Source organism: Leuciscus leuciscus, assembly GCF_965113295.1.
Source record: "Leuciscus leuciscus genome assembly, chromosome: 8".
In the NCBI taxonomy this organism is placed as follows: Eukaryota; Metazoa; Chordata; class Actinopteri; order Cypriniformes; family Leuciscidae; genus Leuciscus; species Leuciscus leuciscus.
In genome coordinates this window covers 25,859,727-25,886,899 of record NC_138732.1, presented here as the reverse complement: position 1 = coordinate 25,886,899, position 27,173 = coordinate 25,859,727, and the positions used below count along the sequence as shown (strand labels likewise).

Below are 27,173 nucleotides of genomic sequence, written 5' to 3'. Positions count from 1 at the left end.
TTTCTGTTTGTTGTTTTAAACTGAAAAAATTAGAAGGAAGTTAAAAAAAAAACGTTTATTTAATATGTCAACAAAATATATGCAAATTCCGTGCGATTAAGAGAATTCCGTTTTCATGTGTAAATTCCGTGATTCCGTCCGCGTTTTCCGCATCATGGAAATCATTGGGCCCTAAATACGACAGAGCTTGTAATAAAACGAGAATCAACATTGGATTTGGCTTATAGAGATGGTGAAAACTGAGGAATTAGATGTTGTAAAAGCGATGCAGAAATGGCATGTTTACTACTCAAGGTAAGGTATTTTATTGAACCGATATATTGCCTTATGTAGCTCTCTAACAGTTCATGGTAAAACATTATCTGTTGTGAAGGGTCTTTTCATTATTATTGTTGTAGCGCTGTGCTGGAATTTATTTTCAAGGAAGTGCCGTGTCTATTGTCTACAGTAAACGCTTCAGCTAGTCAGTTTGAGATCCTTTTCGTCTAAAACGGTTATATTTCTTAAAAGGATAGTTCACCCAAAAATCATTATCATTTATTCACCCACATGTCGTTCCAAACCCGTAAGACTTTCATTCATCTTTGAACACATGAAGATATTTTTGTATGAAATCTGAGAGCTTTCTGTCCCTCCATTGACAGTCTACTTAAAGCTGTAGTCTACGATGTTGAAAATCGGTCGAGAAAGCCTGAGACGGTTGGGAAGTTTTAAAAAACTCATCCCGCCCCTCCACACACCCCCCCCTCCCCTCTGTGCTACCTGATCCCTCCCACCGGGAAAGACGCGAGCGCCAGGTGGAGTTTCAAGTGGAGCGGGGGATTGGATGAGAGCAGTTGACCAATGTAAGCTGTCCGGCCGGACAGCTTACATTGGTCAACTTCTCTGCAGCTGTACACCCAATAGAGTGAATGGATTTTTTTCATTCTCTTCATATTGTTAGGATTTTACTGTAGAACCATAACCAGCATCTAAACGAGGTTATTAATAATGAACAATCTTTGAAATCGTAGACCATAGCTTTAACTACCACATTGACGCTTCAGAAAGTTCATAAAAACTCATTGATTCTATATGTGAATAAAAGCCTAGATTAAATCTGTTTATCATATAAAGTGATCATGTCTCTTAGTTTTCGCTCAGATTTCATAAACAATTTCTTTAGTTGTGTTCCGAAGATGAATGAAAGTCTAATGGGTTTGGAATAAGGATGAGTAAAGGATGACAGTATTTTTTTTGTTTTGGATGAACAAACCCTTTGGGCCTAATAGTGAATGTTTTTGAGAAGTAGAATAACTATATTCATCCTCACAGTCACGCAGAGCCAAAGCACAACCAAAACAATGTTCTCTCGCAAAATGCATGCAGTTTTGTTTTTTAATTGCTAGAGGGCCAAAAGATGCATACTGTACCTTTAATTACACTCAAGTCACTCGCACAAAAGTTATCTTGAGTGATTGGGAGATAAAGGTGTTGTCAGATTGACACACGTTCAGATGCTTACATGAGTCATTTTATTAAAGGAATATTATTCAACGACATTTAATGAAGTGCACTTAATACAAAAATCTGCTAGAGTGATTTTGGAAGCTTAAACGTATTAGTTCAAAATATATATATTATAAATGTTTATTTTTATTTTTATTTTTTTATAAAATAATTATTGATAGTGTTATGTGTTGATGGTGTATTTAGATTTTAAGTATTTCTTAAAAATTTATCAAGACCAAAAAATTATAGTGTGTTGTGTTTCCCTATTCTCACTTGAATAAAATATTAATTGTAATCAAAACAGAATAATTGATGTGTCTTTGGCACATACATTACTTGAAACAGATTACTTGAAATGTAGAAAAAGTTCAGAATATTACATTTTTTATTCTTTTAATTTGAGATGACAAAATGCAATTATAAATCACTTAGTCTGGTAGAATGTTTAAAATGTTTTCTTATGAATTAATAAGTAATTTAATATTTCAATTTGCTAATATTTGCAATGATCTTTAACTTTTAAAAACATGGAGTTAGTTCAACTGTGTGCTGTGATATTTAAAATGTTACCACTGTGACAAACCTACAGTGCGAATAACCAACTAATGGTAAAGGATTGCGTACAGTATTAAATGAACCCAGTGTCCAAAGGGTTGAGAGAAGTGATAGTAAATTGCTTCTTACTGTATAAGTCATTCGTAATGTTGAATAGTGTGTGGGCTTTTCAGGAAGCCCCTGTCCTCTATTTGAGTTTATTTCTTTAAGACGCCTATGCAGAGTATTACAATTCACAGAATAATTATTCCTGTTGCCAACAGATATAGCACACTCACTCACTCACTCACTCACTCACTCACTCACTCACTCACTCACTCACTCACTCACTCACTCACTCACTCACTCACTCACTCACTCACTCACTCACTCACTCACTCACTCACTCACTCACTCACTCACTCACTCACTCACTCACTCACTCACTCTCTCACACACACACACACACACACACACACACACACACACACACACACACACACACACACACACACACACACACACACACACACACACACACACACACACACACACACACACACACACACACAGATTACTATAATGCTCATCACTGGTGTGAAGGCAATTTCTTAGCTTTGCTCTGATTATAAAAAAGGCTCCTTTGTAGTTATATAGGACAGTGTTGTGGGTTTGTATGTTATAATGCAGGCAGCACATTAATTATGGTCTACTTTCACCTCTATTTTGTGTTGCGGCCAATTGGAGTTGAGGAATACAATTCTTTTTCAGGCATGCAAATTGCTGATTAAAACCACATTATAAGGAAATGCACAGACACATAAATTATTTGCCTATTATCAATTAAATGTAGCCATTATTAATGTTTTTTAAAAAAAAGATCACAGATGCTGCACAAATGAGCCCTAATGTCTATTAAAGTTTAGAGGTAATGCTCATTTGTGTTATGTCGTAAATTAGAAGCAAATTAAAGTAGCAGTCTCACGATCCAAATAAATTCATCACTCATCTGTTGATAATCGATGCACTGTGCTGTACAATCCCTCATTCTGACCACATTTCATTGCTGTATGTGTCAGGGTTTCTGGCAGGTCATTTATATAAAAGTTGTCAATGACAAGTAATGCTACTTTTTGTTATTAACACAAAAAATGTTTCTGTCGAACAGAACAAGCAGTTTAATTGCATGCTGTCAGTGTTGACCAGCCTCCAGTTTCCTCTCAGGCTAAAAATGAATTGTTCTAAGAATTATTCAAGAAAGTTGGCTATTGAATAACCTCAAGTCGTATTACCTAAAGCACAATAGAAGAGCATTTCAGATTTACTTTCAGAAACCTAGTGAACGATAAAATGCTTGGAAAAACTTTCCCTAGCAATATCAATCCAGGAAATATCATAGAAGTTTGCATAGCAGTTCATCAAAAACACATTATGAATTGCATAGTAACACCCTGGTAACCACCCAGAATACATTAGCATCGTGATGATGAGTTGAAAAACACCACTAACATTTTTCTCAGATTCGTAAGTTTCTGGTTTTATATTTGGTACACCAAGTTACCCGAGCTGTCCCGACGGCACCACCCTGGTTTAATCAATAATCGACTTGCTCCATTTGTCCCAGATGTTTTAGTCAGTTTCCACTAGACTGTGTTTGATTGCTTTTTCATTGCAGACCGCATCCAAGAGGATTACAATTAAACTTGTCAGTCAGGAGCCTAACAGCTTTGTTTACTGAGATTAACATTAGCCCTCTGTCTGAGCCAGGGTTAGACCAACCATTCTGAAACTGTGCTTGTGGGTGTCATGGAGGCTTAAATGGCATTAAGCAGGGTATCAGGCCAAAAGCTAGAGGGAGAGAAACGAACCTGACAAGTGCCCAAGTGTAAGGTATTAGTAACATGCTCTGAATAGTTCTCTCTTTTACACAAGCAGACGACCCCGCATACTTGAAACAGTTGTTGCTCTTATGACTCACATTGACATGCAGCGCTTGACAAGCTGGGTTGCTAGGAGAACGACTGCGGTGTGCTTCCTCAACATGCTCATTGATTTGTCTAAGAGGAAATGCTCTTATATTTAGATGATTTTGGAATGTAAAGAAATCAATCAATTGTATAACTTCTGGGCAAAAAGAGAGGCATGTTGTCTGAATCTAGTGTGTCGAGACTTGAGACCTAAAAATGGGGCACGGCTCTGTTAGATTAAAATAATGCTAAATTCAAATGGTAAACATCAACAAACCATACAATTTATGCATAGTTAAAATAACAAAATAAACATACTTAACAGGATTTAGAAAGGAAATGTATTGTTTTGATATGTCATATTCTGAGGTGTTTTTTTGTGTGAAGTTGATTACTTGGCCAATATTAATACAATATTTGGCCCAGTGTTTGCCATGTTTTAGACTTGTTAAATCAGACATCTACTGTTGTTTATATAATATTTTAGTGTAACCTCCTATTCAGCCTATGTCATGTTATTGAATACATTTTGCTTTTGATTTTAAGGACCTTTTTGTACAATCATGTTTTGGGGTGGTCGAATAATACCATTCTTGCTGATTACTAAAGCCGCGTTTCCACCGCAGGAACTTTCCCCAGGAACTAGGAACATTGGGCTGGTACTCGATGTGTTTACACCGCAGGAACCAGGGTCTAAATGAAGTTCCGGGTAAATATTTCCCCCTCCGATAGTCCCTGCTCATGAGGTAGTACTTTTTCAAAGTTCAGGAACTTTCAGGGGTGGGACTTGTGCGCTGCACAAGCTGATTGGTTGTGTTCACGCCGCATTTTGGTTGGATGATTCCACGCAGCATTTATTTATTTTTAACCTCCCTTTTAAAAAAATCTATTGCGATTCGTGTCGTGGCTTCATGCAGTAAGAGTTGTCTGTCTGCAAATATGGAATTTAATAAAAAAACTGGTGGACTGGCGACGAGTTTCAGGCTTTATTAAGGGTATTTGTGGAAGAGTAAACTTTCTGCGCGTTCGTCCCAGCCATCTCACGGTCAATGTCCGCAATAGCTGATAACATACACATTTTATATCTAACGTTAGCATTACGAGCTTACTGAACACGCTTTATCAGTGCTCGTCTCTTTTCTGCCACAGCTTTTATTAAGTCATTATGTTTACACATTGTCATCTATTGCAAGGCACTCCAAATGTTACAAATTTACTGTAACAGGATTGAAATAGTGCTTTCAGGTTAGTAACAAATAGTGACAGTCTTGTAAATAGTTGTTTATGATTGATAGACGGGGTTCAGGCTTTTTTTTAAGCGTATTTGCGAAAGAGGAAATTTTTGCGCGTTCGTCCCAGGCATCTCACAATAACTGATAACATACGTAGTGTAATTTTATACGCATACGAGCTTTCTGAACACGCTTTAGTATCAGTGCTCGTCTATTTTGTTTTGTTAATTACCTCGTTAGTAAACCAATACATAACTGCAGCACAGTTTGAAACTCCTCCATACTTAAATGTGGCGCTCAAAACTGATTACTGTCCGTCGCAGACTGGGAGGAGCAGTTGCGCGCAGTTTACCTTCCCGGTACTTTAGACCGCGGTGTAAACGCAGAAAGCAACCGGTCTGGGGCAAAAAAAGTTCCTGGGACAAATTGTTCCGGGTAATTTCGGTGGAAACGCGGCTTAAGTCAGTTATTTTCGTGTTATGACATGTATTATTATTCTTACTATTTTGTCTAACTGAATAATAAGAAACAACCTACAATGCAATCATGTTAAATGGTACAAAAGAATTTAGGCATCACAATATAATTTGCACACTGTAAACCTGAATAAGTAAAGAAGTTAAGAAATCCAAAATTTAAGTAATCAGAACTTGCAGATGTTTGTACTTATACATTTGAATTACTATTAACTTGAACTATTTGAGTAAGCTACTGTAAATCATACATTGAACTTAAAATGATCATGTAATCTGAACTTAAATATTTAGGGAACTTAATTAACTAGTTCAATTAATGTTACATTTCTACAGCAGTTTTAACAGCATAGCATAGCAATTGCTGAATGAGTCCGGCATTACAGAACCTTTCATATAGCCTAGCTGTTCTCAAACCAAGCTCATGCTCCACTAGTCACCATGTGCATGATGGCAACCCCCCCACCCTCCCAAAAAACATCATTACAGAAACACTTGTAAATTAGCAGAGGAAAACATTAAACACTACCTAATCTCCCACTTAACATTAATCTTGCAAAAAAAAAAAAACATTATATAATTAATTTGAGCATTTACTCTCCCTTTCGAGTGCCATGGCAAAGCATGCTGGGAAATAGAAATCCCAGCCCAGTTTTGGTTTAATTTAAGTTTTTCAATTAAAATAAATAACTCAATAAAACTCAAAACAATAAAACATTTTAGATTGAGAACTCAAAAGAAAAAGAAAGTTAAATAAGCTAAATACTTATACGAGTTAATTTGATTGAACTAATTTGTTTAATTTAAGTTTGCCCTACTCAAACCAATCAATTATTTTGTGCGTTAGAGTTTACAGTCAAATTAATATTAATTTTGAGATTTGCTAAAGATTACATTTAACAGTATTAAGATTAACTTTAGTCACCATTAGATGGCAAAGGTGATCTAAATGTAAAAGTGGAAATGATCATGAACAATGAAATGTCCAATATCAGTCATTACATGACAATCTAATATTGACATGTAAACTATATGGTTCCACTATAGCGTGCATCCCTATAGAATTTTGGTTCTGTTTTTATATCGAATATAAATTATGCAAAAATGATTCTGAAGCAAAACAACAGCTTTGAACCAACATATATATTTTTTCCAGCACTTCCTGTCAGTGTTGTCTTTTCGACAGACTGTTAGCTGTTTCAACAACTGAACGCAAGAAAAGATTTCATTTGCGTGCACAAAGCGAAACTCATGAAAAGACGTCAGCCCACCAGAACGCGTTTCTTGTTTGTTTACAGCCGACAGCAGATCTCCTTCAAAGCGTCTCAGTTTAACTGCGCTTTTATGTAAAGGTACCTGGCACATATAACTGCTGTAAAGAAACTCAATTCCTCATTTAAAGTGAAATAAATAATGAAAGAATAAGGTCACTGCTGCGTCCATTAGTGTTTGTCTTTTTCTCACGGCTCATATGTAGAGTCGGCCCCTTTTGGAGCCCGGTCTCCAGCTCGCCAGCAGTAATTTATTGTCATGGGTATAAATAGGATGGCAGGATTGTTGAGGCAGGTGGTCTAATCTGCAAACTCAGCTCACTTATTCCGCTGCACTGCAGAGGTTGCCGGGAGTCTCTGTGACTCCAGCAAAAGCTGGGAAAAGTAGTCCACAGGAAGGGGGCCGTTCTTGACTGCTGACTGTGTCATGCGCTTTCTGAGAAATAGGCTAGGTGAGTACTGAGTGAGTTAGCATGTAATTATTCAGTCGCAAGAAATGTTTATTAGGGCCCCGATATACTCAAGAAGTTCTTTTTCGTTCTTCGCTTAAGCGTAATAAAAAATAAAAAAAACCTTATTTACTGTTACAAACATCCCAATGCTGCCCACACTGATGAGATTGACGTTCAGATGAATATGCAAATATGTGCTGTGCGTTTTCCTCTCAATAACAAAATAAACACAAAACAAAAATGACAGCAGTGAGTAAGCGGCAGTAAGAAAGCATCTGATGTGAATATGTGTGCTCAAGCTCTGCAATTCGGCACTCCTGTGAAATCACACAACGTTTATTTATATAGCACTTTATACAATAGATTGCTTTAAAGCAGCAGCTTTACAGTTTTAACATGACAAAAGTGTCAGTGTCACTTTCAATTAATAGTACAATTTCAGTTTTCCAAAAAGTTATTTTGGCAAGCTTTTTCAGACTTTGGTTTAGGCCTGATTTTGTTCAAAATTACATCATACCAGTTCGTTCTTCGATTTCGCTTTGCTTAAAATATATCAGCGTCTTTGCTATTCCCATGTTCTAGAGCACCAAATCTTTTTTTTTTTACATAGAACATGAAATAGTCATGAAATTCCCAGTAAATTATTCTGGTGATTCTGACTAGTTCAGAGTCCTATTCATCTGTACCGGTCTGAGAATACTCTGATAATACTGCACCTGCTTTTCAGGCCCACTTCATAAAGCTTCAGCACCCAAATGTGATAATTGCTTGACAGTGTTGGATGATACAGTTTAGTGGATACTGATGAGTTGTCAGTTTGTCTGCACTAAACTCTCAGTAGACACCATTAATTAATTGCTGTGCCTGTTGTGTACCACTTTGAAATTGCTACTATATTGGTATTACAGCTGCACAATTAATCGATAAAAGATCGCAATCTCAATTCAAACACCTACTGTACACGATCTCATTCCTAAATCACAAGATTTGGTCATGTCTATTAAACCTTGGACAAAATCACAACGGACCATTCATATCAGTGTTGGCACTGCCGTTGATCCAGAGAGAGCAGTTTGTCATGTATAGGTATGAAGCAGCTTCACCAGTATTGTTTTTTCCACACTGTATCGTTTTTATCCAGTGTGCGTTTTTATCTCAATTTATCCAGAATCGTGCAGCTCTAATTGGTATAACGGATGTATGAATGACAAAACTGGAACAGAGTCCACACACTGATTCAAGTAGCAAAGCAACTGCACACTTATTGAAGTTATAAAAAGGCACCTGCAACTTATTTCACTTCCACAACACATTTCTTGAGGGAATACAATACAACTTTGTTAACCAAGGTTGAAATATATCTTTGACCACACAAGCAATACAAAACACACTATACAACACAAATCTTAAAAGCACCAACACAAAAGAAATAAAGTAGGGAAAAAAATCAACCGTCTCAGGTAATTTAACCTTATTATTTTGGTTAATATATTCAATCACGGTGGGTCAATTTTTTTTTTATATATATATATATATATATATATATATATATATATATATATATATATATATTTATATATTCTTCTTTGCCTTATAACGTCTTCCGGAGAGTAGGAGTAGTTTCTCACCCAAATTACTCTGTTGTCTGCCGATTTTATTGGCTATATTAATAACCCCTGCTAGAGTTTTTTGTTCGTTTACAAATGCTTCTTGAGCCGGATGTTAAAAAAATAAAGTAGTGAATTCATTGATAGTAAAGCTTGATATTGATAATTGTTATATTTTAATGTAAAATAACTTTTCTATTTTAATATATTTTAAAATGTGATGGTAAAGTGGAATTTTCAGCATCATTACTCCAGTTTTCAGTGTCACGTGATCCTTCAGAAATCATCATAATATGCTGATCTGCTGCTCAAGAAACGTTTCTTATTATCAATGTTGAAAACCGTTTTTCTGTTTAATATTTATATGCATTTATTTGAGGATTCTTGGATAAATAGAAAGTTCAAAAGAATATAATTTATTTGAAATAGAAATCTTTTGTAACAGTATAAATTCTTTACTGTCGCTTTTGAGCAATTTAATGTGTCCTTGCTGCAAAAAATATATTTCTTTTAAGAAATTCTTAAACTTTTGAACGGCAGTGTACATTCATGATCAATGGATTTTCATTTTGAATTGTACTTTTTTACATTGACACATTTTATAAAATGTAAACTTTTAAGTGAGAGTTAAACAATGGCAAAGGTAATCTAAATGTAAAAATATGAAAATGAGCATGAGCACAGTCTGTACAATATTGGCCGATACCAATTAACTAAATGTCTAATATCTGCCAGTAACCAATATGGTACCGATATATTGTGTTTCTCTAGATTTTATTAATCAAGGTTGGGTTGTAAAAATTGGCTATCCCAACCAGTGGAGCAAGGGCGGCTACTCACCAGCACCTGGGTAGGATATTGTTTAAAATGGAAGTCCTTGCTTTCCCATATCTGTTTTGGAGATGAGCAAATTACATTTTGCTGAAAAAATATGAAGACAAACATGTTAATGCAGTCTTTTTGTGTTGCCTTGTAAAGGGTATTGACAGTGACAAAGTGAAAGTCTTTCATTTGAAGTGAGCAACATACAGTAAATGAAGCATCTTTCACATGTGCCTGAGTCTCCACCCACTCACTGTGCCCGTGTTTCTGAATGAGGGTGGCCGGCTCTTCCCAGCAGAGCTCTGGCTGCTAATCACGCTGGAAGCTGCCTTTGCAATGCCAGCAGCAAAGCGAGGGCTAGGTGAGCATCACAGACTACAGAGGAGTTGTTTATCTTGGGAGGCAGGCGCTCTCTCCATCATCCTGCCAATAAAGACAGTACAGTCCAGCACGTTCCTCAGCAAGATAAGGTGCCTGGACACTGCCGGCCCTGACAGCCTACAGCTTATACACGACTACGGATGAAACGGTTACCGGTTTGACAATAAACCACAATAGATTTCTCCGCGATTGGTATTACCGTTATGTTAAATATCATTAAAACCGTATTTGATTACCTTGTTTTGAAAAACTCGCTGTAAATACCGTCTAGCGTTAAAGTCACCATGAAATCAAAATGGACAATTCTTATTTTTTTTTATGAAATATTTCAGTATTTATTATAAATGATTTATCCGTGCACATAATCATGTATTTTTTTAATTAATGTGCCCTCGTAATCTTTTATCAAAATAACTTCCCCCTCACTCTCTTGCAGTGACATCTCTTCACTGATGATGTGTTTATTGACACGAGGGCGGGGCAGCTTGTCACACACATGAGATCCACCAATAGCAAACCACAACCAGCCAATCAATTACCCATGGACAAAATCAAGTCCCGCCCAACATTTTTTTGTTTGTTTTGTTTTGTTCAGCAAGCTGTTACTCTTGGATATACATCACAATAGGGAAGAAAAATATGGCAACTTCCATTTCATGCCGAACTTTAGTTAGTGTGTAATGTTGCTGTTTGAGGATTTAAAAAAGATCTGCAAGGTTACAAATCTCGAAGTCCACTCTAAAGGGAGATATTTTATTTAACAGAATCCACTTTTCAAGAACTACAATGAACGGCTTGTTTGGACTACACAACACACTTTTTCCGGGTCTTATAAAGTCATATTGATCCTCATTTAAATAATCCCGCCCACTGAATACGTTAAAAAGTTGGCAAGGCCTGGTTAAGCTGCGCTAAAGAAGATGAAGTGTGTTGTCGCAGTTTTTTTCCACCCTGGGAAAAGTTTGTCCTAAGGCTGAACAGTGGTTAATTTATTTTTAACACTGTTCCTGAACATTATAACCCCAACGTTTGTCTGTGCGCTGCACATTTTACGGAAAACAGCTTCCAGAAGAGAGTACAATGCAGGCTATACGCACAAAAGCTTATCCTGAAAGTTGGAGCCGTTCCCATTTAAATATCATGTTGTGTTGTAAGTCATCCAGTCAACATTTTGTTCATTCAAAATCTGGCTGTTAATGTTATTATTTTAATGTTTATGCAAACAAAAAGTGCATATTTCTACTAATTTTATTTGTTGTTTGTTGGTTTTCAATATAAAACTTGGTTAAATTATTGATTTCTGTGTGTGTGTGTGTGTATCAAAAGTTTTTGAACATTTCTTGCACGTTTTGACAAAACTGTGATAAAAGGCCTATTGGTAACTGTGATCATTTTGGCTCCTATAATCGTGATATGAAATTTTCATACTGTTTCTCATCTTAGACGGGATACGGGGAAGCTAAAATAATCTGAGGTGTTCAATCTTTTGCTATTCCATTTTTCCACCTAGTTATGCTAATGTTTACACATTGATCACATGTAGAGAAAGAACGCTTATTATTCTCTACATAATATGATTGGACCGTTTATTTCAGTCCCTTGAAGAAAGCAAGAGTCCATGTCTGGGTTTGGTCTCACTAAATTTGACTGTTTTATAATATTTTTTTACAGTTATTATTTGGAACGGTTGTGCTTTTTGCATCTTGGACAGTAATTTGGCTCTGTGTTAGCCCATCCATGACAGTCCCCTTAAGGCACAGACATCCGTAAACTATCTGGGTCAGCCAGACTGTCTTCATGAATAAAAAGAGAGGTATTATTTTATTATACTGAGGTGTGAGCATGAATAATGTGTAGATCTTTGAAAAGACAGGGGATTTCTTCAGTTCCCAATCATTTTTTTCCCTCACTGTTCAGATCTCGTTATCACTCTCCGCTTTTGGTCTGCGGGGGGATTGGGAACATTTTTCTAGGATATGAGGCAATTTCCTCCATCAGGAGATGAGTCCTTGTTTAAGAGTTCTCCACCAGAGCACAGGTGGAAGATTTAGTGTCTTTGTCTGTTGATCTTGTGTTAATCAGTTGTCTTGGCTTTTTAAAGTAGCAGAAGATCCAAATATTATGATACTAAAGATGGAGTAGCCACTTTCTTTATCTGACATCACACAGGGCCGTCATCAGGAGAGAATTTTGGTCTAAACATTTTTACACTTTAAGTTGACGTAGTTACATTGTACTTACTTAAATAAGTACTGAGTAATATTAATTAACTACATGTACTTACTTTAGAGTTAGGATTTGGTTTAGTGTTCGTTACTTGTAATTTTTCCTATTTTAGTTTTTACAGTATGCAAAATGCCCGTGCAAAATCAGTTTTTGTGTGTGTTTTTAGTAATTGTTGGTTTGGTGCCCGTGAAAGAGACTGTGAACGCATTGAATTCAGGGAGCAGGCTAGGTTACTACAAATGATGGCTGTGAATAAACTATAATATTCAGAAGTAAACAGTGTAGCTGACTGAGTGTTTATGAATACCACAACCTTCTAAGTGCTAGTGCAAAATGCCCGTGCAAAATCAGTTTTTGAGTGTGTTTTTAGTAATTGTTGGTTTGGTGTGTTTGAGTGCTCATTGTTACAATTACACACATATTTGTGCATGGTAGAAAGCACACAGTGAACTCCGAGAAAACGCTATGCTTGAGGAAGCTTGTGAATAGGCTACTACAAATGATGCCCGTGAAAGAGACTGTGAACACATTGAATAGGATATGTTCAGTTGGTGAATAGCATAGGCTATCGTTACACAGTAGCGATAACTTTAAGCGCACCAGAATGAAATATAATATTCAGAAGTAAACAGCATAGCTGACTTACAGATTCTGTTAACATCCACAAATGAATAAACGCGTCGATTCAGGGAGCAGTGCAAAGTGCCCGTGCAAAATCAGTTTTTGTGAGCTGATCGCCGTCAAAAAAGTTCAGGAGATATTTCTTAGTGATGGCTGATTTCAACAGTTTCAATATGATAGCATTTTGAAAAAAAAGTGTCATGAATTTATTGCATTTTTTGGGGAAAATAATCCGTTTTTATAATAGATCTTTGAAAATCCAAATCTGGATTTGAATTTTATATGATATTATAACCTAAAGATACTATGTGAAAGTTTTAAACAGAAAATAGTGTTTTTCATCTTGCCACTTTCTTGGTAAAGAAAACACATTTATACTCAAATTAATCAAAATGGATTTATCACATTCTGGAACCAGAAAATAGTGTTTTTCATCTTGCCACTTTCTTGGTAAAGAAAACACATTTTTACTCAAATTAATCAAAATGGATTTATCACATTCTGGAACCAAACTATAATATTCAGAAGGAACCAAAATATGTTTATTTTTAAACCACAACCTTCTTGGGGCTTCTTTGACCGATACAACCCTCTAATGTCAGAATGTTTATTTTTAAACCACAACCTCTGCAACATGACATCATGACTTTGCGTAAACATACACGCCACTTTCAAGTCAAGTGGCGTGTTATTTATACGCATTTTGAGCTATCCGCGTGTATGTCCACGCCGAAACGAACCGTCATCTTCCGCGTGTATGTCTACGCCGTTAAACGTCAGAGTGATTCCGCGTGTATGTGTACGCCGTTAAATGTCCGAGCGAAACTGAGCAAAATGTATATCTACATCTGGGGAGCAATATTTTTTTTCCTAGGATGGTAGGGGAACACTCATAAATGGTATTAACCCCAGTGACGGGTAGGTTTAGGGACGCGGTTGGGGTAGGTCATATATATTTATATATACAGTAATGTAACGTTAAGTCACCGGCGTTGATAAACACGCTGAAAATCAATTATGCGTGTTGATAACACGCCAAAAATGGAAATACGAATTGGCGTGTCATACATACGCCATTTCATGAGATCAGTCTGACCTTTAAAAAATGAAATATTTAACAATATCTTTAGCATTTCTCATCCAAACAACGTCAAACTTGGCGCTGCACTTACTCGTGACCGTAGCGAGACACCTGTCAAGTTTGAAATCCATCGGACTAACGGCTCGAGAGATATGTGGTTAACAGACATACACACACACAGACAGACAGACTTTTCTGTAATTTATAGATAGATACATGGGTCGTTGTATAAAAAATTTCTTTATATTTTATAATGAAGGTCCCTTACAAAGAGGTCATCAAGTTTAGGGATGATGGCCCTGCATCATATTACAATAATTGGGGTGGCCAGCATCTCCCTAAACAGTAAATCTTTAATGATTGTGTCTTGGCGGTCGTGATGAATCCTAGAGTTCCAATCCAGTAAGTAAGAGGGATCTTTTGCACTTTTGCACAGTACTGTATATATATATATATATTAATGATTGTGTATGCCAGTAAGCAAGAGTGTTTTGGCATTGGATGCCAAGCAGGGATGCAATGATCACATTCTTTAATGGCCGATTCTGATTCAGATTTTTTTTGCAAACAAATGGACCGATTCCAATACTGGTTTTAAAATGTATATATATATAGGCAACCAGTATTGGAATCAGCCCATTTGCTTGCAAAAAAAAAATCTGAATCAGAATCGGCCATTAAAGAATGTGATCATTGCATCCCTGCTTGGCATCCAATGCCAAAACACTCTTGCTTACTGGCATGTTAATATGCCTAAAAATATGCCTATATATTTTGCTGTAGTGTGTCAGTAGGAAATATCAGTTTACATTTCCAAACATTCTTTTTGCCATTAATTGTAATAATCCAGTGGGATTTGTGTATGCACAAGGAATCTGACAACAGCCGGTATGATCTGATCTCACCATAAAACTTAAAACCTTTTTTTTTGTGTGTGTGTGTGTGTGTGGTATATATATATATATTTTATATTTGCTCTATTACAGGCCAAATTGCTAGCATGAGCAGTTGTTTTTGAGTTAAATTAGATCATTTCAAGATTTAAAGCAAAAACAGAATGGTCTGACTTTAGCTTTGTGAAATTATTTTGCATTAAACATATGCACAAAACAAAAACAGCAGACAGACTGAATTAGAATGCCATTTCACTCTTTGACAGTAGGTGTATGCGCTTATGAAATAAGCAGTAGGTGCGTATGAAAGAGCAGCGATATAGTGTTTCCTTTGTTACCACTGTTCACGAAGCAGTCAGTTCCCTTCAGAGATACATTGATATAAACCCCCACCTTCAATTAATTCAATATTTCTATTTTTCTTCCAATATTCCGAGCATCGTGAACGGTGAGCTTGCTGTGCCTGGTACAGTATTCCTATACAGTACTCCTCTCAAATGTACGTCTGTATTCAGCGTGTCCCGTCTGAGGCCTTTGTGAACGTCCTGTTTACAGACATCGTAATATTTCCACACAATTGACATTTTGGGAAATGATTGCAATGCCGTTTGTATACAAGTCCGGAACAGAGTTCGGCCAAAAAAACGTACAAAATAAAAACAAGCAAACAAAGAAAAAACATTCACGGCAGTTGACGATAATTTTTTTTGGAGCGAAAAACCGGTCGGTTCCGATTGATTGGCGGTCGACCGGTGCATCTCTAATGCTAAGCCATCCTCTCTAAATTAAACAACCACAACAAATTAAACTGTCCTGCTGAAGATTTATTTTTTAATACCGATAAGACATGACAGAAGCTAACAGTGCTGGCTCATGCATTGCATCTAGTGGGCCTGCTTTCATTTTTGGTTTTTATTTATTGCTTATTTTTCACTTGAGTGTTTTTTTCCCACAGGAAATTAACTTAGTCGCAGTGTTATGGGACAATAGTGGGCAGAAATTGCTGATCCAATTGCACTACCCTGGGACCAGCAGAGCTATTTTTCTTTCGGCAGGCCACTTAATGGCCCATAGTGATGCAGGGGGTTGAAACCCAACAGTCAATTGGATCAGACAGAGATCAGCAGTGTGCTCAGTGCCATGTCCAATGTGTTAGGGGTCTCCTCAGCTAAATGAAGGGCTCTTCAGTGTGTCAGCTGCAGATACCTTACCCAGCGTCCCATACTGGAACCATCCATTGTGCACAAGAGAATATAATTGCTTGGTCCAGACCAGCAGGCAGCATTCTTTACAGTATATACCGTCTTTAAAAAAGCCAATTTAGTAGTGGACAGGAAATGCTTCATGTTTAAAGTTTACTCTACGAACATATTTTCAAAGCATGCCCAAGCTGTTTCTGTGACCTTCCTAAAGTTAGGCAGCTTGTAGCACCTGCTGTCTGGCTTCTGATTCCACAGGGAACATCCGCACAGCTGGAGGGATATAAATTGCCATGGAGGTTATTGTTCTAATGGTATTTAACCTGCAAAAAGCTTCAGATTTCAGGTAACTTACATCTTTTAGCACTGTTATTGTTATGCCCTAGACATCCAGGCCATTGGGGAATATTTGATTTCATTTATTGCACTGCTATTTCAGGTAATAATTTCAGTGTTCACCGTTGCCATGGCACCTTGCGAGGCCATCGTGACTGTTTTCTTTTTACTGGGGCGAAAGCCATAATTCATGTTTTTCACAGAGCGAAGGAGAAAAACGAATAATAAACGGAAGGAGCGCGCAATGTAATTTCCCTGTTTCCCTCATCTGGCCGGCAGAGGTTTAGATGGACAGACTAACAGGTTGAAGCGTAACCTCAGTGTCAGCCGCCTTTTGCCGGCCATTTACATTCGTAGGCACGTCACCCAGGATGAAGTTAATGACCTTAGGTGCCGCAATCAGCCTTGATGATTGTGCCTTGCAATATGAAGGAATTGGTATTCACTGTGTCCGCCGAAAACAATGAATTATTAATGCCGAGATTCAAGCAAACGCTCTGCTCTCTGAAGACACAGGAAGGACGGCTATGGGGTAAATGGTTGATAGAGAACAGAATATAGAGGTGGCATGAAATGGGTCAAAGGGGAGAATTTCAAAATGCAGGGAATTTGACTGCCTACATTTTGGGGGTTCGTTTGAGTTTCTGCTTTGCGTCAAGCTGTTTAGTACAACTTGAGTGACATGTTTCTTTTTTCTTGCCGCTCTTAAAGTTCAGCATGCATTAATTGGATCTGATGGTACATTTGATTGATTCCTCCACACTGAAGTCTACCCGGTGCAGTTTTTAAGTTTGTTTTCTTGTCCCACTTCAGTTGAGATGTATTTATTTTCTTTGTTGAAGTTAAATTGTTGCCAGATTCTCAAGCTGCCAAAATCTGAGGATGAGCCATCAGAGACAGCTGTAAATGATTTCTCCATATCGGCACATTTTCCTCTCCAACATGTGGGCCACGGCAGTTAAACAAAGCACCTTTGGCCTTCTGCCTTGGTATTCATAACTTCACATCTAGAGGAAGCTGAGCATTTCATTGCCAGCTCTCATATTGTTTAGTGGCCAACATTAGCTAAGAGGTTTTTGTCCTCCGAAAGAAATTAAAACTTTTATTTAGCAATGACACATTCAATTTATAAAAAGTGACAGAAAAACATTTATTATGTTACAAAATATTTCTAATTCAAATGAAATGTTTGAAAAAATGTACAGTATCACGGTTTTCACAGAAACATTAAAGGGATAGTTGACTCACAAATGAAAATCTATCATTTACTCACCCTCAAGTTGTTTCAATAATAATTCATTATTAATTACTAATACTATGGAAGTCAATGGGGCCCATCCACTGTTTGGTTACCGACATTCTTCAAAATATCATCTTTTGTGTTCTGCAGTAGAAAGAAATTCATATAGGTTTGGAACAACTTGAGGGTGAGTAAATGATGACAGAATTTTCATTTTTGGGTGAACTATCCCTCTAAACAGCACAATTGAAATGTTTCTTGAGCAGTAAATCATGATAATGAAAATTCAGCTTCGACCTCACAGAAATAAATTGCATTTCTAAAGTATATTCACATAGAAAATGTATTTTAAATTGTAATAATATTTCACAGTATAATTGTTTTTACTGTGTTTTTGATCAAATAAATCAAGCCAGTGTGAGCAGAGACTTCTTGAATTGACTTCTTTCTAAATCATTAAAAAAATCTTACCAACCTCAGACTTTTGAATGATAGTGCATGTTGTCTGCACTGTTAAAAGTAATCTTTAGCAAATCTCAAAATGATATTCATTTGCATACTGTAAATTATGTTTACAAAATAGTATTTTAATATTAACTATATATAATTTATCAGACATTACATAAAGAAATAATTGCCTGATTATCATTCTGAGCCAGAATAATATTTTAATATTTGTGCATTCCTGATTTCCAGTTCTTTCTTCCATGTTGTTAGTCTTTTAATCCCTACTTGACCTTCCGAACAGATGAAACCCAAACAGATGCACTGGCTAGATTTTAGGCCAGGGGATAATTGATTTACTAGTTTCCCACCATCAAGGGCTAATGTTTTCTAAAATGGCTTTTATAGAGCAGTGTCCTGTGTGGTGGGGCCTTTAGGTGAAGCATGTCACGGCACAAGCACTATTACTCAGGAAGTCAGATATCATCAAAACGTCTGGAGTCGCACTGGGCTGCAGGCTGGATTCAATTGACCACAGTTCAAAGGAAGATAAAGGCTAATTCAGAGGCCATTTACTGTCCGAAGTGAGAGTGCTGGTGATTTGACCAATGCTGTGGTTTGCAATTGAATTGAATGCATAGGACTGCTTTGGATAAAGCTTCAAAAATATTTTCAGATTCAAGAAAAATGGCATTTGAGAGATGGCAACTGCATATATGGAGAACTCTCTGAATAGTTTTAGCATATTATTGAAAGTATTTGGTCTTGGCGGACTAGATCTGCTATGCTGCTGCTGCTGCTGTTGTGGTTGTCTGCTACTGCAGAGCAAGTATGGACTTGCTATTGCTAATGGGTGCACATAAATGCTGCTGTGAGCTAGTAAGATATGGTGCTGCTGCTGCATAAATAAACGCGAATCACTTAGCATATTTAGGCAGGTGGAGCTGGGGGAGGTGGAGGGTTTCATAGGAACTCTGATAGCGCGCTGCTGGGCTATCCTACCCCAAACACTGAAGCAAGCAGACTATTTAAATGTTGAGCAAGCAATCTTATTGGCTGTAGGATCAGCAGAGGCCAATCAGCTGGTGGTAATGATGATAGTTTCTTGGATCAGCTAGCGCCCTCTAGAGTTTCTCTCTCCATCCGTCCGTCTGTATGTCATACCCATGTTGCATTCTGTGGGTACATTCTGTACATTTCTGAATTTTTTATATATATTTTTTATCTCAATACAGATTCACTTCAACACGTTCTAAAATCCTAATAAGTTCTATTTAGTTTGCACTGCCATTACGTCCATGCCATTATCTTTTATGAGTGCTATAATCTCAGGTGTCGTATGCAGGCAGAATATCTCCCACTCCACCATGAGCTTTATTTTTATGTGGCTCTTCAATCCTGTTTTGTAGTCATGCTAATTGGCTAATATTTGTTCTTTTAATAGAAACACAAAACAGAACACATTTAACAGCATAAATGGTGCTGACTTTATGGTTGTGGCTGGACCTTGGATTCACACTGAACAACAACACCTTCCTGAAGATTTTTGTTAGTTGTTCTGGCTCGTATTCATCGTCTTAAAAAACAAACAAAAAAACAACACAGTGAGCATTTTAACTAACCTCTGTCAGTGTGGATGTTTGAAGTTTTTGTATATTAACTGATAAACAAATCCTACAAACATGGCTGGTGGTCTCAAGATGGCAGCCACCACAAGAGGGTCTCTTATGAGTCCACACTTTGGTGATAAATAAAAAAAATTTGTAGTATAGGTGTGATGTCTGCACCAGTTTATCATAAAATGATAAATGATCTTTTGAACTTCACCATCACACACAAATTAAGACCGCTAGTCCATAGGTGTGGCATTTGGGACAAGGTGTAGCTTTTTCTAGGGCACTAATATGACTGAAGAAGGCTTCATCATTTTTCATCTGAGAGTGTCAATTTAAATATAGGATATTGTTCAAAATATCATTTATTTAAAGGGGTCATGAACTAGCTTTTTTTTTCTTTTTTCTTTTCTTTTTTTGAGGTCAACTTATGATGTTTGCTTAATTTTTACATTTAAAAACATCAAAATGAATACGTAATAGGCTTGGTTTTGAGCCTAGCTCCTGAAACGCTCGTTTTTTTACGGGCGTGCAACATTGAAGACTTGGACGTAAACGCCCACTGCTATGATTGGATAACAGTTTTGCATATGTAATGCGCAAATTGGTGGGCGGGGCTAAACAGGCAGTGTTGAAGTAGGCGTTGATCATCTTCTGCGGATGCGGTGTTTGATACCCTTTGACGTCATAGATTCCCACTTTGAAAACGCACGTTCGCTGTGGCTGGTGTCAATAAAAGCTTTTACTGGACTGACAAGGAAGTTTTCAGTTAGGTTCTGAAACTTACAGGATTTTCTTATAGTATGATGACCTCTTATATGTCAAAAGCTCAAGGAAAATTTGATGTCTCAGTTCATCACCCCTTTAAAGTCGTCATGAAACAAAGTTGTGATCGGTCTTTTCTTCCCAATTGTGACATCTGAGTGAAGCTGCTTCTGGAATGAAAAAGAAATGTAAGACTTCCTCAAGAATTGATTGGATCATAGGAAGATCGGTGTTGCTAATTAAATGAAGGCAGATCTGAATGCCATATACTTTTTTTTTTGCTATATTGCTATAAATATGCAAATAATTGAAGAATTAAATGTATACATAATTGTTTGTGTTTTGTCATAAAAAAATTGTAATGTGCATTTAGTTTGCTTTTTATTTCTCTTCGGATCATATCTGCAAAACCCAATTTATATTTGTTTGTGGATATTTTTTAGACAGGGATTCGGCTTGTCAGTTCTTTCTGTAGTTTAATGCAAACTTGAACAAGTTATGACACTCATAGACCCAAGCTTCTCGCTTGAAAGCTGAATATTGGCTGACTTAAGTGTGGTGCTCAGTGTTGTGTTGTTGAGATCAGGGCAGTCTCTAGAGACGTCTTCCCTTCCACACAATTGGAAAGCACATTGCAGGTGATAATCGGCGCTCTAAACAATATTCTGATACGCTGCATGCCCTTTCTGTCACTGCGCTGTGTTGTTTCTATGACAGTGACATATGAGGATAATAACTGCAGATAAAAAGGCCATTTTGGAAGCACTTCCACATCAGAGGCCATGCCGCGGGTTGTTTCCTATGGTAACAAATGCTGCAGAGAATCGAACACCAATTCTGTTAAAATAATGCTCATCATTATAATGATTTGCTCCAGAGGCAAAGCACTTTTTGCCAATGTAGCGTTCATTCAGAAATGTCCAAATATATGAAGAACTGCATCTCATATAGCCTACTTAACTATCTTGTTATGTTTGAATAGAGCCATTTTATTCAGAACATTAAGCATTATATTGTCAAATGTTTTTGTTTATGAATTCAGCTGTTGGTTTGCTGATTTGCCGATCTTCATGGGCAGAGGTTGCAGCTGTGGAGCTTGTGGTTGTTTTGAGCTGCTTGTCGTGTTGGAGATGAATAGTGTTAGATGGGCTGATTCGTAATCTCCTCATCTCCTGTCCTGATGATGGTCCGTTGACGCTGTCTGATAAGGCCGTGTTCATCGGAGGAATTCCACAGATCGGTGCCATCTGTGACACACTGCTCCTGCACTTTAATGCCAATCTCAGGAAGAGTAATGTGCTGATCATGTGTTCACAAAAATTATATCGTCAGATTTTCTGAAGAATGGGAAAAATCTATTTTAAGGAATATCCTGGCCACCATTTTCATTTACATTGAGATTTATGCATTTGGCAGATGCTTTTATCCAAAACGACTTGCTTTGCATTCAAGGTGTAAATTTGATCAGTTTGTGCATTCCCTGGGAATCAAACACATGACCTTGGCGTTTGAGATACAGGTATATGTTCAATTCAACAAATGTATAAAATGTCTTTCAAGCTGCAAACATAACAACAACAAAAAAGCACCAGAAAGATGGCCCATATGACTCGTCATTATTCAGTCCCTCTATTTTTACACGATTCCTCAATCACTGAATACAACGTCACTTTTTTTTTGCGATCCTGCATAAATCATTATTTCAGATTTGTAAAGACTGGGTAAGGCTGTGCACCACACTCAATATCCCCCTTAAAGTTATGTATCAGAATTTGGTAAGAGACCAAAATAAATAAGAGTGATGCATTTTGTTTGTCCTTTGTGTCATGCAGTATATGGTAAATGCTGTATCCTAATTATAAAAAGATTTCTGCGACATCAAATCTAATTTCTGGAAAATGTGTCTTTTATGCAGCTCTAAAGCCCCTGGTTATTTATTCATTTCTTTATTTTTGTTGGCCATTCTTCAAAATCTCCCTTTTTTTGTGTTCTAACAAGGAAGAATGTAAGTCAAACGGGTTTGGAACTACAGTGAGGGTGAGGAAATTATGGCATTCTTGGGTGAACCAACCACTGAAAAATGCCAGAATTCCACTGTAAACAAGGCTTGTTCACTAATTTTAGCCTGCAGTTCTTTCTGATCCTTTTAGATGCTTGTAATTTGAAAGTCACTTAATACGTTTTTATACCATTGTAAGCCTATGCCATAAAACACAAATGCAAGCACCACTTAGGAGACATTACTTCCAGCAACACTTTCCTGAAATGAATGTTTGAGAGAGTCTAAAAGCTTTTCTTTCTTCACATTACAGAGGAAACTTCATTGAAAAAGCTTCCAGTCTTAGAGTAAAAGCCTCTAATGTCGGTTCTCTTCGGTTCTGAAGATCAAGCAGGCATTTGTGGTTTGGTCTTTATGCAAGACTTGGTACTTCTGGCCCACATTTTATGGTATCTTCTCAGACTTTGAATGTCTAGTATGTTAATTTGTGGAGCACAGGAGATTGTCTTCAGCACCTGAGCCAGGATTTCTACAGCACAGAGAGAACATTTAGCAGACTTGGCCTGAAGTTGAACTTCTCTGCCTTTTGTCTCTCAGCACTGCAAATGGGGTACGTTCAGCTGAAGAAGATGGGAACTGTCACATTTCCAAATATTTCCAATTGATACATTTAAAAGATTATACCTCTATTTATGTATTTCAAGTGTATTGCTCTAGTTTGGCTAGTTATCTAGTTAGCTTCACCCTGACAGACTGTCGCTCAAAATCTGATCTCAAATGAGCTGCGTTGCTAGGAAAAGTAAGACATCATTCTATTTTGAGATCTAATCCATTTTCTTGTTGCTAAGAATTGAGGGGAAAGAGTTTGTTTAATCGTAGCAGTGCATTATGCATTGTATCATGAAGAAGATGAACTATTATCAGTGTATGAATCAATCATTCAGAATGCCAACAATTTCTGTTTCCTGTATTACAAGCACAGAGCTTATGATAAAATAATGCACAATACTCATGAGCCGAAATTCAGGCACTGAAAAAATGGATACTTGGGGTCCGTGTATCGGTTCGGTATCTCCACACACAATATCACAATACTATGCTGTATCCTTTCCCCCCACCCCTAGGAAATCGATCATGTGAGAAAACATGAAATTACGGTACTCATTCTTATTTATTAAACAGTGGATTACTGAACAAACTATGACTGTCTTTAAATAAATAAAAAATCTGTCAATACTTATGAAACCACTGCACACAAAACGCTTTTGGATGCAAAACATATTTGCAAAATTTATATTTTAGTCAGAATTATTGCGCTCCCATTTGGGGGGGTGTTTGGCTCGAGGTCATGATGCAAAGGACCCTAGGTTGATTTTACTCCGAACCATCCCTTTAACAGAAATTCTTTGGGAAATGGAAACACTGGCATAACTAAAATGTACAGATAAGGTTATGACTGTAAGATGTATACATTTCAACAAATTCAACTACAGATGCTGTATCAGTTGCACCCTCCATGTTTTCTCACTGACAAGCCTCCAACTTGGAAACTCTGAGCTCAAAGAAGTTCCCCACTCGTAATTACAACTTTGTGGTGGTATTCATGTGTGATCAACTTGTAAATACTTTCGAAAAAATCTTTACGACAACACTTGAATGCACCAATATATATATATACCAATATATGCTCAAGAGCAGCGAGCGATATGTTTTTTTTTTTCCTTTCTTTGTCCTTGTTTGTTTTACATTAGAGACAGGCAGCAGCAGGTTTAAGAAGCTGCTGTCACTTTAAGAGCTGCATGGATCCAATATTCTGTTATACACGTTTGATTTCTTTACGTTCACTTAAGACAAAACCATCTATGTTTATTTGGATACTCGCCAATACAGGCATTTTCAAATAATTTTTTTGTGAATGTCCACTTAATTCAGAACTTAATTAAAGGTGCTCTAAGCGATGTCACACGTTTTTTAGGCCAAAACATTTTTTGTCACATACAGCAAACATCTCCTCACTATCCGCTAGCTGCCTGTCCCCTGAACACACTGTAAAAAAAACGCGGTCTCTGTAGACAGCCCAGCCTCTACAAACGGCAACAAAAACAACCTGGCCCAGCCTGGACCACGAAACATAACAAACAGTGTTCCAGCCAATAACCGACAAGAATGATTTGGGGGTGGGGGTTGGGGGGTTAGTGCGCGTGCACATGAAGGGGTGTGTGGGGAGTGGAGGAGAGAGAAGCATGAAGAGGGAAGTTAGCTAGAGGAGAGATGTCCTAGACAACAACAACGACTAACGTTAATGAATAGGGAAAAGGAGAGAGAACGAGCAAAGTCCCTATTTTACATCGGAAAAGCATTCAAAAGGTGGCGAGAACTCCGCCGGCAGAAGGGCTTCCAATCCGACATTCAGGTGGCTCTGTTTTTGCTGGACAGGTGGGTAAATCCAGTTTGGTTTTTCTAAATGGTTCATGACTGTTGCACGGAAGCACGGAAGGGAGGGGGAGGGGACGGGATGAGGAGGAGGGAGGGTCGAGCTAGCCTCCGTTTTGTTTGACAATACTTTGAAAGTCAACAAGAAGTGTTGTATGCACCACTTTTTGTATGCACCACTGTGGAAAATAATTTCCTCTTTGAGGACAAATAAATATGAATAATCTATGAATACACTGTACAAAGGACAGACAGGACAGTGTCACGTGGTAACCATTTTCTTTTTCATTTTTTTTTCTTTTGTGCATTGCATTGCAAATGTCATAAATGCAGAATCCTGCTGTCATTTGTGGGCACTTGTGTTATGCCATATCAGAATGAAGGGTTACACAAAGTTTGAATTTAGCAAAAAATGCTATAGAGGTTGTTTACCAACATGTTGTGTTTGACAACAATGTGCTTGTGCTAACAACTCTTTGAAAGTCCCCTGATGTTCCATTATGTTGCTACCTGCTGAACTACCTACCTACACAGTACTTTTGGGAATCATATAAGCTTGAAATACGCTAACGATGCGCCCTGGTTTTGAGACACAGTCATTGTCATAATGGGATCATTAGTGCTTCTATAACAAGAACCTGGACAAATCTGTATGCACAAATCCCAGCATCTGCTCTACTGTAGATAGCATGTAAGATGTATTAATAGAATGTTTCTTTATTTTTCCCCTAGTTTTGTTGTACTGAAGGTGGGTGAAGAGGATGTATATGTTATGCCTTATTATTGTTGTATGTTATTTCTTGCCAATTCCAATCTCGTTGACTAAATATACCCTCATATGAGATTCATCCTCCGCTTGATAGGAGGGAAGATGATGTCGGTTTCATGCTGGCCAGTGCCATTACTGAATCATTTTCATTGGGCCACTGACTGAAATCTAACCTCGGATGAATTCAAATGTATTTTTAATGTCCATTTTGCCCAAATGTAGTCTTATATGCCTCATAAGTTCAAACACGTTGCTAACAGCCCTGCAAGCTACAGTCGAGTTTGAGGAATAGATATTATATAGTGATGTTCATCATAAGGAAGGATTTTTTGCTAACGTTTTTCTGCCAGTTATGACTGCTGCGACCAATCACGTTCCTCTCCCTCCAGGCTCAACCTCAGACTGAAGACTGAACCATGCCCGCTTGTTTTGGACACTTGACTGCACTTGCTGCATTTGAGCTTCAAGATTAAATGCACACATTTGATACAGCACCGATAAAGATGGTGTAAGCAATTTTAGGTGAAGTGCCACTACCGATGGGAGTTAAATGTTTGTGGTTCTGTTCACTGATTATGATTCCTTAAGGATTCCATTAACAATACTTAAACAATAAGATCTTATTTGTGAACAGTTAATCCATGCATTCGTTTCCTTTTTACATTTAGTTTTTCTGACCTCGTAATGTTTAATCAATGACAGACTTCTCTCTGGCGACAAGGGCTGCATTTACACTGTAAAGGCTGGTTCACATGGCAGGATAATTAGGCCGATTTTAGCCCCGATTCACCCCTTCCGACAATCTTAAGGATGCTCCGATTATAGTAAAATAATCTGATCAGATATTCCTGCCGTGTGTGGTGTGTTAAGGCTGCTCTCGTCTGCTCGGAAGGACGTCGGGACCGCTCCGATCTCAAATCGGGGATATCCAACATGTTGGATTTATTTGGCCCGATTTCTTCTCGTGTGTGTGGTGTCCCCCAAGCACGCAGCCTGTGGACTGTGGAGTGTAGCCAATCAGAAAGCGAGGTGACGAGGCGGCGAGGAAACACCGGGAAATATAATCAAAACAGCCGGCGATATGGCGCACCAGAAAGTCCGGTGGACGTCAGAGATCATCGCCTTTTCTTTTGATAACGTTTTTTTTCGGTTAAAAACAAACTACAAACTATTGCCACTGCATCCTCTTCGTCCGCCATGATTGTTTACTCTGAAGTCACGTTTGATCTCGAGGTATTTTGCGCGATTTCCCGTCTGATCTGGGAATGCTCGGGAGTCAAATCGGTTCGTGTGTGATGTGTTGATTTTGCCGTGTGGCTGCGCA

The 27,173-nt window shown here is 37.6% G+C and overlaps 1 protein-coding gene and 1 long non-coding RNA gene across 6 annotated transcripts in view; one reads left to right on the top strand and one right to left on the bottom strand.

Annotated features, from left to right (window-relative positions):
* enox2 (ecto-NOX disulfide-thiol exchanger 2) overlaps window positions 1-27,173 on the top strand; it is a 240,142-nt gene that overhangs the window by 25,389 nt on the left and 187,580 nt on the right. The window lies entirely within an intron of this gene.
* LOC309504607 overlaps window positions 9,013-27,173 on the bottom strand; it is a 227,636-nt gene continuing 209,475 nt past the window's right edge. Inside the window, exons 2-3 of the long non-coding RNA XR_014208129.1 lie at window positions 14,342-15,053; window positions 9,013-12,559 (exon numbers count right to left, since the gene is read on the bottom strand). This is a non-coding gene — a long non-coding RNA (uncharacterized lncRNA). The remainder of the gene's footprint in view (window positions 12,560-14,341; window positions 15,054-27,173) is intronic.